A 16977-nucleotide genomic window follows, 5' to 3' on the forward strand; every position below is an offset into this window, starting at 1 on the left:
AGTCACAGCAGGCATATCTTGTACTCTACACGATGCCACCAGAAATACACATATATCGGCTTCCATGTAGAGAGATGGTATCTTGCTGTGAGGTGTGAATCTACAGGCAGTTTTCAAGCTCCAACTTTTGGTCAAACCAATCAACGCAAACCAGTTGGCAGTGTATGTGGGACGACAGATATTTCCAGATCTTTGCTGATTGTACTAGGCAGGTAACGAATTTGGGCATAAGTCACGGTTGGACTGCTTTGCCACTACATGCTCAGATTTTCCCCACGGCTGACTATGGCAGAGGCTGCTAATTGCCTACCGAACATCCACCCTTCCTCCTTTAGTCACAGAACCCTGGTTTTATAGAGGACAGCCACGGCAGAATGAAAAAAACCATGTTCCACACTCCCACATTTGTAGCTAGGTAGGAGTGGCTGTATGAGTATGTTTTGGTCAACAGAAGGTTAGCAAAAGTAATCTGTGGGACTCTGGGTTCCTTTCCTTAAAAGGCAGTGGTTTGACCTTCCTTCTTGCTGCCTGGAATGTGGGTGGGGTGTGATGGCTGGAGCTCTAGAAGCTATCTTGAAAGCCTGAGGACAATCCTAGGAACTGAAGGACATCCTAGGAACTGAAGAGTGAAAGACAGTATGGAGCCCGACTCTAAGGAGCAGCGATGACAACCCTGGAATCTGACTTCCAGACTTACTTTATGTGTGAGAGACATAAGATTCTACCTTGTTGAAGCCATGATTATTTGACTGTTCTGTTGCACGCAGTGGAACCTTCTGCCAAGTGACACAGGGATAGGCACATGGTGCCAGAGGTCTAAAGAGCAGTTAAAAAAAAGAGGGAAGGGACGCCTAGATGACTTAGTTGGTTAAACATCTGCCTTTGGCTCAGGTCATGATTCTAGAGTCCTGGGATGGAGTCCCACATCGGGGCGGGGGGGGTGTCCTTGCTCAGCAGGGAGCCTGCTTCTCCCTCTACCCCTCCCCCTGCTTGTGTTCTTGCTTTCTTAGACAAATAAATAAATAAAATATTTTTTAGAAAATAAAAAAAAATAGAAAGGAAGTGGAAATAATTTGAGGTAGTCTAGCTACAAAACAAAAGAGAATAAGCAAATCATGTAACTGGACAATATTTAATTCTGCTGTTTTCCCAACCTTTCTACTCCTGCCCTTTGCCCTTGAAACATCACCATCCTGATGGCAGGAATGGTGCACAGAATAAAGTCATATTACCAGCTTCTAAAGGTTTATGTAGTTTGAGAGTCTATGGAAGAGACAATCATATATATTTTAAAAGTACTCAACTTTTTTTTTTTTTTTTTTTGACAGGGAGAGAGACACAAGCAGGGGGAATTGGAGAAGGAGAAGCAGGCCCCCTGCCAAGCAGAGAGCCCGATGTGGGACTCGATCCTAGGACCCTGGGATCATGACCCGAGCCGAAGGCAGATGCTTAAAGACTGAGCCACCCAGGTGCCCCTCAACTTTTTATTGAGGATAGTTTACAGGTTACTCCACAGCAGGCATAGTATTATAGTCAGCCCCAAGTACTCGTCACTCAGTCCCGGCAACCACGAGTCCATGGTTAACCTTGTTCCCTCCAGAGCTCCTTCTTCTCCTTTCTCATCACTTTTTAGATAAACTGTAAATTTTGGAATCATTTTAAGTTTTCAGAAAACTTGCCAAGATGGCACTAAGAATCTCCACATACTTTCACCCACTTTTCTTTCTTGTTATTAATTTTTCATTTTGACAATTGCACCAAGGTAATGTAAGTTTTTTAACAAGAAGGAATCTGTTCCAGATTCCAATCCAGGACACCATGCTGCATTTAGCCCATGTTATTTTGAAGCATGTCCCAAGCGTCACATAGTTTCTCCTGTAAATGTTTTAGGGCACATCCCTAAAAGACAGAGACTCTTTAATGCAAGTGCAATGCTATCATCACACTTCCAAAGTACCAACTCTTTAATACCACTGACATCAAATCAAACACTTTCTTGTAAATGTCATGTCTTTTCTTGGACTCTCTTTTTTCCTAATCCTGGATCCAAACATGACCCAACTATTAGGATTGGTTTAGAGGCTTTAAAACATTTTTTTTTTAAAATATAGATTTCTTCTTCTTCTCTCTCTCTTTTTTCCTTTGTCATTTATTTGTTGAGGAAATGGGGTTGTCTTTTTGTTCCCCCATCTGGATTTTGCTGAGTCTGTCCTGGAGGAGTGGATTTCTGTGTTCCTCTATCCTCTGCATCCTGTAAATTGGCAGTAGAACTTGATCACATTCATTCCCTCTTTCTTTCTTTCATGCAATTAGTTTGGGCAAGAATATTTTATAGTCTGTGGTAGTGTATTTCCACCACTCTGGCTATCTCTCTTTCTGCAATGTTTCTGGATGTTGATATCTTTTGTTATAGTGGTTACAAATGGATGATATTGTAATTCTACATTGCTCATTCATTTATAAGCAGAAGTACGCCTTTCCCCCCATTTATTATTTGGTTATTGTGGCACATATCATGCTAGAAGGCAAGATAAATACCGATTCTTTACCTTCATTTGTCACTTTAAAAAACAGTGAGTTGGTCTCTTTGCATTCTCTAATGTTGACTCTAATGTGACTTACTGTCCAGTCTGGGTAAACAAGTGTTTCTTATGTTAAGGCTGAATGCTTAAAACACCGAGTGTTTGTTTAGTATTTCTATACTTCTCTGCTTGAGAGCCCAAACATCCAGTCTGGAGAAGGAAAAGCATTACACACACACACACACACACACATATATATATGATAATATATAAATACAACAAAATAATGAAATAAATAAATAACACATATATAAATAAAAGCATGTAATATATAAATGAAATATAGTACCATGAGACACTGCAGCAAAAATGAAACAGCTTTCTTTCCCCTTAATTTCACAGAAAGAGGGAAGGGCGAGCACTATAGAACAGACCAGAGCTTGAGTGCTGGTGGGATCCCGAGAAGTGTTAGAGCTCCCTGTGTGTGTGTGTGTGTGTGTGTGTGTGTGTGTAAAGGAAACACGTAAGTACACTGGGGGAATCTGGGAGGGGCGTCTCAGCTCTCAAAGTGTAGCTGGAAGAGCTTTAACGTAATAGAGAAACCTCAGGGCTGGTTTGCCCCTGCAGCAGTCCTAGGGCCCCACAGCAGTGCAGGGAGGGTGCCGGGCCTGAGTGCTGACAGGACTGGGCTGTGGGGTTGGAGGACGCTTCACGGACAGACATAACATCAGAGAACAGCTGAGGACAATGGGCAGCTGACATCCAGGTGGGTGACCTCCACCCAGTGGAGACCCAGACGCCGGAACTTAGATTACCCTGGCCTGGGCGCGGGGAAAGAGAGAAGGCAACGTGGGAGAGAGCCTCGGCCTCGATTTGACCAGCTAGTACCCAGAGAGATTACGTTGTTTTCTGTTTCTCTGTACAGTTGAAATACACTGAGCTCAGGAGTTTTCACAGATTAGAAGAAAAACTTCATCTCCCCAGTGTAAGGTTACATTCTAGTCAACGGATTTCAGTTATGGAGCCACAGAGAAGGTAAGAGTATGGTCCATCCAGGACTGTAAATTTAAATCTTTCTATAAAATCTAAGTGGTTCGGTGTTTGACAGGAAAAGGAGTCAGAAAGCTACTTAAGCCATTAGTTGTCCCTCCAGGAAGGGGGAAGAGAATGGACGGGCCTGGTGGTCGCAATGTGTTGTGAAGGCAGAGGGTAGAATATGAGGGGTGTCCATTTCCGATGGTGTCTGTTTCTCCCCTTACAAGTTTGCATTAAGCACACTGTAATGTCATGAGTAAAAATTGTGATTGTGAAGTGATACTAGCCTGAAAAGCCCCTGGTCCTCCCTCTGCTCTTGACAAGGTGGAAAAGCTCTTACCTGGCATTGTTAGGTCTCACCCCTAGATCATGCCTCCTTGAAGCCTGTGGGCATGTGTTAAGATGTCAGCTCATCTTACCACATGTGTTGGAAGCAACAGGATTGATTCTGTTTGTTATCAACTGAATGTTTGTGTGCCCCCCCCAAATTCATTTATGGGAAACTAATCTGCAGGGTGATGGTGTTAGCAGGGGGGGCCTTCTGTAGGTGATTAGGTCATGAAGACGGAAACCTCATGAATGGGATTGATGACATTATGAAAGAGACCTCAGAGCATTCTCTAGCACTTGCTGCCATGTGAGGATTTAGCAAAAAGGCCATCGAGGATCCAGTAAACAGGCTTTCACCTGTCACTGAGTCTGCTAGTGCCTGGATTTTGGAATTCTCAGCCTCCCTAACCATGAGAAATAAATGTTTCTTGTTTAAGCCACCCAGTCTATGGTATTTTCGGTATATCAGCTCAAATGGACATTATTATTTGCAAGATTCATGTGTGTGGATTACCCTTTATGTCTCTATACTCTGTCTCCCTATTTGTCAAAGGAAGGGAATTTGAACTAAGCACTAGACAGGCGGGTTATGATTCTCTAAGTCTCAGTTGGCTGTCTGACCACAATTGCCAACACCAATAAAGCAAAGTTGCCCACAGGGGCTCTTTCTTACACAGATAGCTATAGTTTTGGCCATATTATATTTAGTACAACCAAACCTTTCCCCCAGGATGGAAGATAGCGACCGTTTACCTGCTTAGCCACTACTCCTTTTAGTTTGAAGAACTTCTTTTTCCCCCTTATGCTAACCACAAGTTTCTTGCACTTGCTACTCTTAGGTCCTGGACCATTGCCAGCCATGGGAATGGTCACATGACTCAGGCCAACCAATAAGAATCTTTCTTGGGATTTTTGTTTCTTTTGTTTTTTATTTACTACTGAAGAAAGAGCACTTCTCTCTCTAATGGCAGAACTGGAAGAGGTCAGATATTTGGAGTTAAGGTTCCAGCCTAGCAGAAAACTTTGGCATGCAGAGAACCTTAGAGAAGAGAAACAGAGAGAATCCTACTTCATCCGAGTTCCAGCTCCTTTGGCTCCAGGCTTCATATGACCTTTACTGAGATTGGGGTAGGCCAACGACAAAAACCTCTTATGGCATAAAGTAGATGAAACTTACTTTTATTTGTAACCAAAAGAGCACCAATTAAACTAGGAAATGGAATTCAAGCCAAAGTCAATCACACATGGGCTGAAAATTAGGGAGGAACACGAAATGGCTTAGCATAACTTTCTGAATAAGACGAATGCTTCTTATTGAATGGCAGAATATAGGCCCTACTTACGCTGCTGAAAAAATACATTCTAGAAAAATGAAAGAGGTGGGCAAACTTAGTTCAAGTTGTTTGCACAAGCATTTTGAGCTATTGTTCTGTTTTTCCTTGAAGTCCATTTGTATTCCAGTCCTCAAAGCTTTGTGGCTTAGAAAGACCACAGCAAATGGCATTTTCTATATATCCTCTTAATAATCCCCCAGCCTGAAAGTAATCCATGTATATCTCTTCTGGGCAACTACAAAAAACTCAACGAATACAACCAAGACCAGAAATTCTTAAGGGTACCATCTGAGTCACTATAAATCTTTTTTTTTTTTTTTAAGATTTATTTATTTATTTATTTATTTATTTATTTATTTGACAGACAGAGATTACAAGTAGGCAGAGAGGCAGGCAGAGAGAGAGAGGAGGAAGCAGGTTTCCTGCTGAGCAGAGAGCCCGATGCGGGGCTCGATCCCAGGACCCTGGGATCACGACCTGAGCCGAAGGCAGAGGCTTTAACCCACTGAGCCACCCGGGCGCCCCACTATAAATCTTTTTAAAAGACAGAATTTTGGTAGAAGTGGGTCTGAAAACTCCACAGGTAGTACAAAATGCATCCTGATTAAAATTCATCTTACTGGATTTTCTTTCAACTTCCCCGAGTGTAGAACAATCGTTTAGATACTGGTGGGTGGCCATGAGGCTATATTAATATATAGCTATGCTAAAATCCAAAAAAATGGTCAACCTCTAAATAGCTATCCCTGTGTCCAGTTTTACCCTGTTAAAATATCTATGGTCAGTTTGGTTTCCTCCTTCCAAAAATAGATGTCACACTTTGAACTTAAAATACTTTCTGGTCATAATGAGGCTTAGACATGAAATTTCTTTCTATTTTCCTCGCTGCCTATTTCTCTCACACTCTCTCATATCCTTCTGGTTGTAATTTCAGCAGCCCTACATTCCCAACATCAAACGGAGGTTAAGTACCATGTTATTTAAACAAGATGAGTGTATTTGATAATGACTGAGTAGAAAAACTGGAGGAGGAATAAAGCAGAGATGAGCGGCAACTCCCAAGAGCAGGGCAAGAGGAGAAATGTCTCAGCAACACCACATTCATCGGTCTACTCTGTAAAAATACTGCTCTCATAACATTATAATTCAGCTCCCTAAATTTTTATGTTTCCCACTTTGGAAAACAGCTATGTCTAGTATATAATTTCACCCTTTTATTATGACATTTGAGAAAGTAGCCAAGACTGGTTCGGTTTAATTATCCCCATCAAGTTATTCTAGATGTCAGTTTCTACAAGTTATTCACAAATGGGCAGATGGCAGAAACATGTTATTCCAGAATGGCCAGACTTGGGTAGAGCTAGAGAAAAACACTGACTCCCTTCTTTGATCTCTGCGGTGTTGTGAATACATATCTTGTATGTTTGCTTTGGTGATCTCATTGTATGATTTTAGAAGAACCATCAGCTGATTTGTTTTCTGTTTCTTTGAATAATAATAAAAAATGTGACCCGAGTGTTTTCAATTAAAGATAATAAAATAATGGGTAATTGTCCTGAATTCACCATTTGCTGTGGTTACTTTCTTCAAGGTACTATCCTGAACTTGATTTTGAAATGTTCATGCATTCTGATTGCATGACTTCATCTAAATGTGGCAGATGAAGATAGAGAATTTGCAGTCCTTGAAAATCTGTACTTTGCAATGTTCTTAGCTTTGGTAATGATATACCCCTGGACTACATGTGTGTTCAGAAGGGACCACATGTGGACATCTCTGGTCACTGGCATAAACCTTTAAGAACTGCTTAAATACAGACAAGTATTTTTCTTTTTTTAGGACATATTTGGGTAAAGAATAAAATAAAGAAAAAAATATGGCTTGAAAACAAAACACTGAAAAACTTACAGAAGCAAAAATATTAATATTCTTTTTCTTATACATTTATTTATTTAATTTTTCAGCAGAGGAGGATCTAAAATGGGTTTATTATACGGAAATCACTTTTTTTTTCCAAGTTCTTATTTAAATTCTAGTTAGCTAACGTACAGGGTAATATTGGTTTCAGGAGTCGAATTCAGTGATTTGTCACTTACATACAATATCCAGTGCTCATCACAAGTGCCCTCCTTAATGCCTGTCACCCATCTAGCCCATCCCCCACCCACCTCCCTCCATTAACCCTCAGTTCATTCTCTCCAGTTAAGTCTCTTGTGGTTTGCCTCCCTCTCTTCCCCCCCCCCCTTCCCCTATGTTCATTTGTTTTGTTTCTTAAGTTCCACACATGAGACAAGTCCTTTGGTATTTGTCCTCTCTGACTGACCGACTTCACTTAGCATAATCCACTCTGGCTCCATCTGCATCACTGCAAATGACAAGATTTCATTCTTTTTGATGGATGAGTAATATTCCATTGCATATAGCTACCACATCTTCTTTATCCATTCTTATTAAATCACACTACATAACATTAAATCATCTGATTTAGTTAGGGTACTGCTAATATACTGAATACAATGTGCAGGTTCTGAGATTTTACCCTACCGACAAGATAATAAGTTAGCCTGCCCAGCTCATGGATTTTGAGGAAACAAGAGACTCCTGGGTCAAAGACAAAGATATATGATTACTCACAGCAATAGCAATAGTCAGACGACGGTATTTGCCCCAGTTTCCTATGACTCAAATCCTACGAGCTACACAGTGAAGGACAGGTGATGCCTGCCCTTACAGTGGGTTATGTTACAGAGGACAAATCTCGAGTATAGGCAACAGGAATAATTTATAATGGGCAGTGAGCATGCCTGAACTTTTCCCTGGAAAGAGATGCTAATTTTATTTTATTGGACAGTGAACAAATATGCCTTAATTTCTTTGGAGGAAAACACTATATCTAAGCCTACATCAAGGCTTTTTACCAAACAAACATCCTTGAAAATATAGTCTGAAAATAGGCAGTCAGTGGCTCTACTCCTATGATGTTCATTCAAACAGGGGAGAACCAGTTAGAAGTGTCTTACAATGGATGTAGTGTACAGAAATGTAAATTTTTTTTTTTGTCTCTGTAATTAATCCCAACTTAGTTTTGGAAACTTCTTGTCTTTTTTAATGCAGAAAACTTAAGCTTCTTAAGATAAACTCAGTTACTTCTAGCTTAAAATGTATTTCCATTTATACATTTCAGTTAATTTGAGATTCTCGTACTGTTTTCCTGCATATCTTTCAGGAATAACAATACAGTGGCAAACACTTAAAATTACGTTCACCACATAATATTCTAAGCTGTTCATGTAAGTTCATTCTTTTAATGTTACATGTATGTAGCATTCATGATCTCTAATTTACCTGGGGAGATGAAGGCATAGGGAAGTCACATTGCTCCAAATCGCACGGCTAGTAAGTGGCAGAGCTCGGATTCCAACACGGGGTCTCCAGAACAGGTACTCCTAAGCTGTAGGAAGTACATTACCTCCCTGCTTTCTAAGTTCTTGGGGGTCTCTGAGCTCCCAGGGACTTTCATACCATCAGTACATCTCACCCAGATCGAGTCCCGTTGCCTCTGGTTTCCCCCGTTGTGTCCTGTCCATATGGAATAGCTTTGGCTTTGGCACCTCAACTGCCAGTAGCTTTTGAGACTATCGTCCAACTCCCACCCACTTCAGAACTTCTCTCCTGGGGTTCCGAGCTCCATGATGGTATGGGGAGGCAGCTCTGTGAGGTCTTCCTCAAACCCATCCACCAAAACTGCCCCTCCGGGTTTGCTCTTCCAATGACTCAGGGCTCATGGAAAAAAACATGCTTTAAACTTCGGCCCTACCACTTACTTGCTGTATAACCTTCAGCATTTTGGCTCTCTGTGCCTCAATTTCTAAAGGAGAGATAATAATACCGTATTCCTCAGAGGGTTGATGTAAAGATTAAATGAGTTAATTTATATTTGGCAGGTAAAAGTGCTACGCTAACTGTTTAATATATTATTATACTTGGGAGGAATGTCAGGAAACCAGTTTTAGAGTATGGAGCCTACAGAAATTTATAACCAATAAAACATGTTCTAAGTTAGATGTGGTTGAGGTGATCTTGACAAGTTTAACTTTTCTGCCACACAGATGGAGGCTGTAGTTTGGTTCCAGAGATGGAGAAGAACTCTCTTTTCTGCACACTGAGTCTTGTGAATTGTAATTGTGACGTTTTTGTTGCGGTATGTGTCATCATGGAAGCCAGAAAATAGCATTTTTAGAAAATAACCTCTTCTTTTCTGGTGTTCTGGTACATATTTGGGTGTTTCTACAATTTTATGAGGTTTTGTTCTGTTAAGGGAAGAAGAACTGGTCCCTGCTTAGGCACCTACTGGTATCCATACTTCTATCACATTTCCTAACATTCTTCTTTTACTATCTAGGACTGAATTCTTATTTAATTTCAGGTGGAAAATTGTAGTTTCTTACAGGCATTATGCCTTCTCCCCATGGTGGGATTTAAGGTATCTGCTCTGTGACCAAGTGTTTAAGCTTTTGTTTCTTGATTTGAAAACCCAAACTTTTGGGACTGAGAGAAATCTTTCCCCTTCAATCACTTGACTCTTGCTATTGGACACAGGAGCTTTTTAGTCTTTTGCCGCTATATATTTATAAAACCTATCCAGCCACTGAATTTACTTCTTTTTTCTGGGGCACATGTCCTTCCAGTGAGGCAATGACTATTACACACTACTAGGTGGGGGTACTAATGGCAACAAGTAAGAGTTGGGAAGAAAATTCCCAGAAGGCATCTCAAAATATGTCACCCAATATACATAACATGTTCCTGATAGTGAAGAACTTCGGCATGTGTTTTAGAAAACAGTATATTGACTTTAAATTAAGAAAAGGAAAACAATAAGTGTTGGTGACTCCAACAGTGAAAATCTAGACTTTAATTTTTATGGTCATTTGAGCTTGCTAAATTTGTGTCATGTTTCTCTGAAAGCAGGGCCAGAACTAGGTCAAAGTGATTGAAGCACTTGATTTGCGTACAAAATTTAGGAGGTACCAAAAAATTCAGTTACTTCAGATAAACCCCATTTTAATGCAATATTTGAAAAAAAAAACAAAAAAAAAATAAGGTAAAAATCCATGATGCACAAAATTTTAAATAAAAACACCATCAGTATCACTGGCATTTCCTTTTGCCTCAGGCTCCAGTGTGGCTGGATATAGTACTGTTCCTGATTCAAAGACTCTTTTTCTCCTATTGTCAGTCCACTTTCTCATTAAGAGAGTTCTTAGTGTGTGTGGTGGCATGAGAAAGCCTGCAAAGACTGATCTTTGAGTGCATAAAATCTTTTCCTTTCCGGTTATCTTTGTAGCTTAACTAATTTATATTCTTCATAACTCTGCTTAAGGAGCAAAGGCTTGATGGTGTTTTCTGCTTGCAATGTGTTTCTGCTTTCTTCGATCTCTTTGTCCTATGAAACTTAAGCAATTAAAGAGGCTTTCTTAGAGCTTTTCTACCTTCTTATTATTACATAACAAATATAACTTTCCTCCTCCTTTTCCCTCGTAACAGGTCCTGACCTTGAAAAGAGAGTCAAATTTTCATGGGTTTCTTCCCAAGCCGGCAAAAATGAAAACCAACAAACAAATAAACAAACAAAACTATTAATAGCACTTTAATCCTGGGAGCCAGTGAGGCAGATGATATATTGGAGACAATTGTGTTGACATTAAACTACTGCTTCAAAACTGAAACCAACCTCGATGTATAACAGAGAAGTGGTTTAAAACTTGCAAATAGCTCATCATGGTCTTTTTTTAGGTTGGACCATGGAAGTTTTGAAGAAGATGCTTGGGTTGGGCCAGAATAAGACCAAGGAGGCCAGGAACACTGACATAACTGGTAGCCAATGACCTATGCCTATGATCCTCAGGGTCAAGCAGGAGGGCCTCTGGGGGTGGGTGGAGAGAAGGGTGCAGCAAGAGAACGTCTCTAGGAGAGCCAGGTTCCTGTATGACCCATTAATCTAAAGGATCTCTGGTGCCCAGTCTGACAGACAGCTGGGAGGCAAGAGGCTCCTCCCAGCTCACAGTTGTCCTAACACCCTTTTTATTCCTGCATCATCAGGGACTGCTTTTAAGAACATTTTGATGGATGGCATTTTCTGCAGTGTTAGTAGTGGGGGGGGGGGGTAGAATCTATTTGCTGCACAGACAGTTTCTGTGATTTTAACAAGACTTCCCCACCCCCTTCAAGCCCAGCCCTGTAGACAGAACACACACTCGCTTGTTACCACTCGCCTCCTGGCCTCTGGGATTCCTTTCTCTTTAGCTGTGTTTCTCAATCCTTTGCATCTCTCCAAGGCAGAAGTAGCAAAAACAGCAGGGAAACGGCAAAGGAATACAAGCCTGTGCTGTTTCTGGAACACACTGAGCTTGTGTCCACACTCTGGAGGTAGAAATTTGGCCTTAAGAAAAATATTCTACTACAGGGCCCTTTGTCTGCTTTCCAAAACACACAGAAATGGATTAACTTGAAATGCAGGCACCCAAATGCCTGACATGGAGATGACCCTGACTAAAATGACTATGCACAAAATAAGAATATGGAAGGGTCCTCGTGGTGTGAAGCACACCTCCCCCACTAAGGCATACACAGTACACGACGGTGCTCGGGCGGGTTAAACCATGCACATACGTGCTTCTTCCCGGGGCTGCTTCTCCCCCCTTTTCTCCCACGCATCAAAGTGTTTCAGAGTTCGACAGAGACTGAGATTTCAGTGAGTGTACACTTGGTTGGGTCAACATTTTCTAAAAAGGAAATTAGCTGCAGAGTTTAGTACTTTTACTATTTGCAGAGATAAATTTATGTCCTCGCACCTCACTTCTCATCAACAGCAGGCAGCATGTTGAGAGACCTCGTGTCGAGAACCCCATCTGGTGTCTTCCCCTCTAATATACGCACTCACAACCCCACGTGATAACGTGGCGTATTCTGTCCACATTCGGGCACCGTTTTGAGAGGGCGCTGGAAAGCGAGATAGAGGCCATTTTTGGAAACGGATTTTCATTCTTTCTACAGGGCCTTGCAGAAACAGAAATACCGGCCTAATGAAGAAGAAAGGTTGGATGGTGCTTGTTTTCCTCCAGTTGCTGAGAATGGATGAAGCTTTTTATGGGGCTACTCGAAATACTCTTAGCTGACAGACGGAACCAAGTGAGTTTTTTCCTAGGTACGAGTGGCTTTTCTCTTTCTAAGACGCACAGCCCAAACAGTGATTACAAATTCCCCCAAGGAAAATCTGTATGACCCTTTGCGAAGGTATTACAAAGGAGTTCCCAGGAAATTATAGGAAATTCACTGAGCGTTACTTGCCTAATCACGTGACCACCATCCGCTCAGTGTTTTCTCTCCTCTTTTTTCAATAAGAGATTGATATTAGTAGTATGATGCTTGCTGGAGCAATAGGTTAAAAAGGAAATCATTTCCTTTCCTATATTTTAAGAACGTTCCCTTTTGGCAGTGCATAATCTCTTAAAAATGATCTTGCTTTCAGATAGCTACAAGTATATCATTTAGGGCTTTTTGTATGAATGTGGGGCTGATAGATTTAGATACCGGGGATGGATCGCAGGTTTTTCATTACCATAAATCCCGTGTCACATCAGCAGTATGATGGAAGCATTTTGATAGATAACACAAACTCATTAATCACCACTCTCTTAAACTAAGCACCGCAGAAAGAATTTTAAACGTTCCACATTCCAACGTTGGTGAATACCTCCCCCTTTAAAACTGCCATCCTTTATTAGTTCATGCTGTCGAAGATAGCCCGGGTTAACTCCATGAAAAGAGACTGTGTATCAAGGGAAGAAAGAACTGTAAAGGGGGGAGGGGGACGGGAAAGGAGGAAAGAAGATTAAATTCCATCTTAAATCCAAACACGGGCTAGATTGCATGCTAGCATTAACGTCTTCGTCCTCTTCCCAGAGAATGTTGGCAGACTTCCAGTTTATTAAAACAACAATCCAATGCTGATCTTCTCTCTGTATACACAATTCGAGGATGGATCATTTCCTCAAACAGAGCTGTTCACTGAGGTATAAAAGCAAGAATGCATTTTAGGAGAGGTTGTTTATGACTATTGCGTAAAGCACTATACCGCTGTGTTTCATACAAGTAATCCTGATCATTACGAAGGGAAGAGAGACAGCCACGCGGTCATTCTGAAAGCAGTAAGCTCAAGTTACGTCCAGGCATTTAATGACACTGCTTAAGCTTATGAAACTCTCCTAACTGTAGGTATGTGTTCCCCCTAAAAAATATGTTTACCCGCCAAACAGATGCATTCTAGAATTCTCTTACAAATGTTTTTCTCCACACCCACTGGCCACCCCCACAACAACCCCACTCCCAAACCTTACACCATGCATCACGGGATTTATTTCACTGATGGGTTTTCCTATTGCACTTAACACTTAGAGAGTATCTGTGAATATTTAACTCTCTTGGCATGTATTTAACGATTAAAATGAAGTTTATCTGTTCACACGTTCGTTGCCAATATATGGGTGTTTATGAAAGAAAAGTAATGCAAGCCCACAGTGACATTGGAGCGTAAAAATGCCGTTATGTTTCTTTTGTCGCATAAAATTATGTAATTCAACCAGCAATTTTCAGGATTACAAGTTCTGCTGGGTACCCACAGGCGGTGACAACTGTCAAACAGATTTCACACTAGAAGACCTGTCTTAAGCTGCAAACCTGGGCTCAGGGATAACAGCCTGTTAAATGGGTTTTGTTTCTAGGTAGCATCTTGTACATTTAAATCGTTGATACTGACCCCATATATTGAATGGTTACCGAATGGCTGTTGAATTTTTAAGATATAATTCAGCACACCACTGTGAGAATAGAGCACAAGAACATTAAACATCGGACGGTGGTTTCAAAGCCTAGGGGATACGGAGATTCCTCTTTTTTCCCAGCAAAAGATGGGCAAGGTGTCTTGTCTAAAAAATTAAAAAAGAAAAAGGAAAGAGGAAGGACAAGGGAAGAATGCGGAAAAAGAAAGAAAAAGAAAGAAAGAGCCCATTAAGATAAATGGGCTGATTTGGTTTTGTCGGACCTGACTGTTCCAGGAAAGCCGTCTGAATGGGTCACATTACAAATGAGACTCCAGATCAAAGTATAACTACTGCTGTGGGGGGGTCAAACTGATCTGAACTGTGTCAACCAGAGCAGCACGAAACCCTAAACTGTGGGCCAAGGAAACGTTTCTTTCTCAAACAGAGCCTTAACCACACCAATTAACCAAGGGATTTGCCTTCCTGCCTCGGTGGAAACTTGAGAGGCTCAACACCGGTCAGGCCATGGCGTGGCCTGGGACAGGTCTGGGATTCCTGCAACATCGCTTGGATTATTGGGTTCCTTAGTAAAATGATGTAACTGTCCAGCACCGAAGGCGCCCCCGAGCTGCTGCTCCGTGAGGAGGGACACGTGGTGCTGGGTAGAGAAGCCTGAATTCACTTCTGGGAAATAAAAGCCCATGTGATTGAGTGTGGGGATGATGGTATGGAAGCCAAGTGTGATGACTGGTTTTAGGTGTCAACTTGGCTGGGCCACAGTGGCCAGAGATTTAGTCAAACATTATTCTGGATCTTTCTCTGAAGGTGATTTTTGGGTGAGATTACAATTTAAATCCATGGATGGTGAATACAGCCGAAAACACTCATCCAACATGGGGAAGGCCTTGATAGAACACAGACTGACCTCCCCGAGGAAGAAGGAATTCTGCCTATAGATGCCCTTTGGACAGAACTGTATGCAACTCCTTCATGGGGTCTCCAGTCTACTGATCTACCCCATCAGATTTTTGGACTTGCTAAACTTCCACAATTGCAGGAGCCAGTTCCTTAAAATAAATCTCTCTCTCTCTCTTGCTAATACATCTTATTAGTTCTGTTTCTGTGGAAAGTCCTGAATAGTACAGAGAGGTACAAAAATAAGGAAAGCTCACAACACTTTTATATTCGAGAAATGAATCAGGGGGATTCAGTGGTCTCAAAGATCTGCTCTAGGGCTCAGATTCTGGGATGGCTGATTGATTGGGGTTAAGCTGATCTAGTGGTTAAGGGCACTGGCTCTGGCAAGACATCTAGGTTGGAATTTTGGCTCGGCCACTGACTCGCTATGCCACTTTGCACACGTTCTGGAGGATTTTCAGGTCTCAGTTTCCTTATTTGTAACATGGAACAGTAATACATATCTGGGCTTTCTGAACAAAGATTTAAGAAATGATTAAAAAATGAGCAGGGGGCGCCTGCGTGGCTCAGTGGGTTAAAGCCTCTGCCTTTGGCTCAGGATCCAGGGTCCTGGGATCGAGCCCAGAGAGCATCGGGCTCTCTGCTCTGCGGGGAGCCTGCTTCCTCCTCTCCCTCTCTGCCTACTTGTGATCTCTGTCAATTGGGTAAATAAAATCTTAAAAAAAAAAAAAAAAAAGAGCAGAGAGGTATAAACCACAAATGATACCCCCAAATTTCCTAGTGGAAGGAGGTTTGGTTTTAAATCTCCGGTCATCCAAACACAGCAGAGATTATCTTGAATTTACAGGCACCTAGGAGGTTACAAAAATCCTCTCAGTGCAATGGCTCCCCTGGGCCTGTCTCATCATATCCTCCCATGACTAGTGCTGAGGCTATTGTGGGAATCTTCATGAAAAAACCATGGGTTTCATAGAGTATCTGGGCTCAGGGTAGAAGAAAGTAGGGAAATCCAGACAAGACATGAGGCTCAAGGACACAGATATAGGAAACATTCTGAGAAGACTAGCCTGCTCAAAATGGAGTCCTTGTGGCCTCAAGAATTCTTCACTGATATTTCATATCATTTATTTAGGTTAACAAATTTCATATTTCCATAATGAAGATACTTCTTTTAAGTTGAAGGGATTCTTTGGAATTTGCTTATCTGAGGGCATTGAGGGATTGGCAGTTTTGTCTGGGAGATGTAGTATTTTCAGAGGATACTGAAGACTTGAAAGACTTCATGGATGGTGAGTAAAGCTGAAAACACTCATCCAACATGGGGAAGGCCTTAATAGAGGGTTGGCTGGGATGGATGAAGGGAAAGAGGAGGTTGGGGGCTTAACAACCAGGGTACGGTGGGCATGATGGCAGGAAGAGAAGGCATGAAATAGTGGGAAAGGCCTACAGGAAGAACACGGGGAATGACAAAACCACACTTTATTTCAAAATTCTGCCCAGGCCCAGTCTGTGCTCTCTTCTTCCTCCCAGCTGTACATAGCCATGGGACCAGGATCCAGAATGAGGCCAATACAGGTATGTCTCTGATTCAGACTATTACATGTTACAGAGGCGCTATGGGCCACGCTGGGAATCAAGCCACTATGTTTCAGTTACTCCAATGGAGAACAAATTCTAAGTTCAATATTGAATTATAATTTTTGAAAAAAAAATAGCTTAATGTATAGTATAATAATATAATTATATATTATATATAATATATATGTATATATGTAATATGATATATAATAATATAATACATGAGAATAAGTGGTTATGTAACAAAAAAACCAGAAGGTTAATTACAAAAGGACACTTCTATGCAGGATTGACTTCACCATTAAAATCGTCTTAAGCAGCAGATGTCTTAGGGGTATCTGGGTGGCTCAGTCAGTTAAGGGTCTGCCTTGGGCTTAGGTTGTGATCTCAGGGTCCTGGAAAAGAGCCTGGTGTGGGGCCCCTGCTCAGCAGGGAGTT

Source organism: Martes martes (genome assembly GCF_963455335.1).
Source record: "Martes martes genome assembly, chromosome: 5".
NCBI classification, from domain to species: Eukaryota; Metazoa; Chordata; class Mammalia; order Carnivora; family Mustelidae; genus Martes; species Martes martes.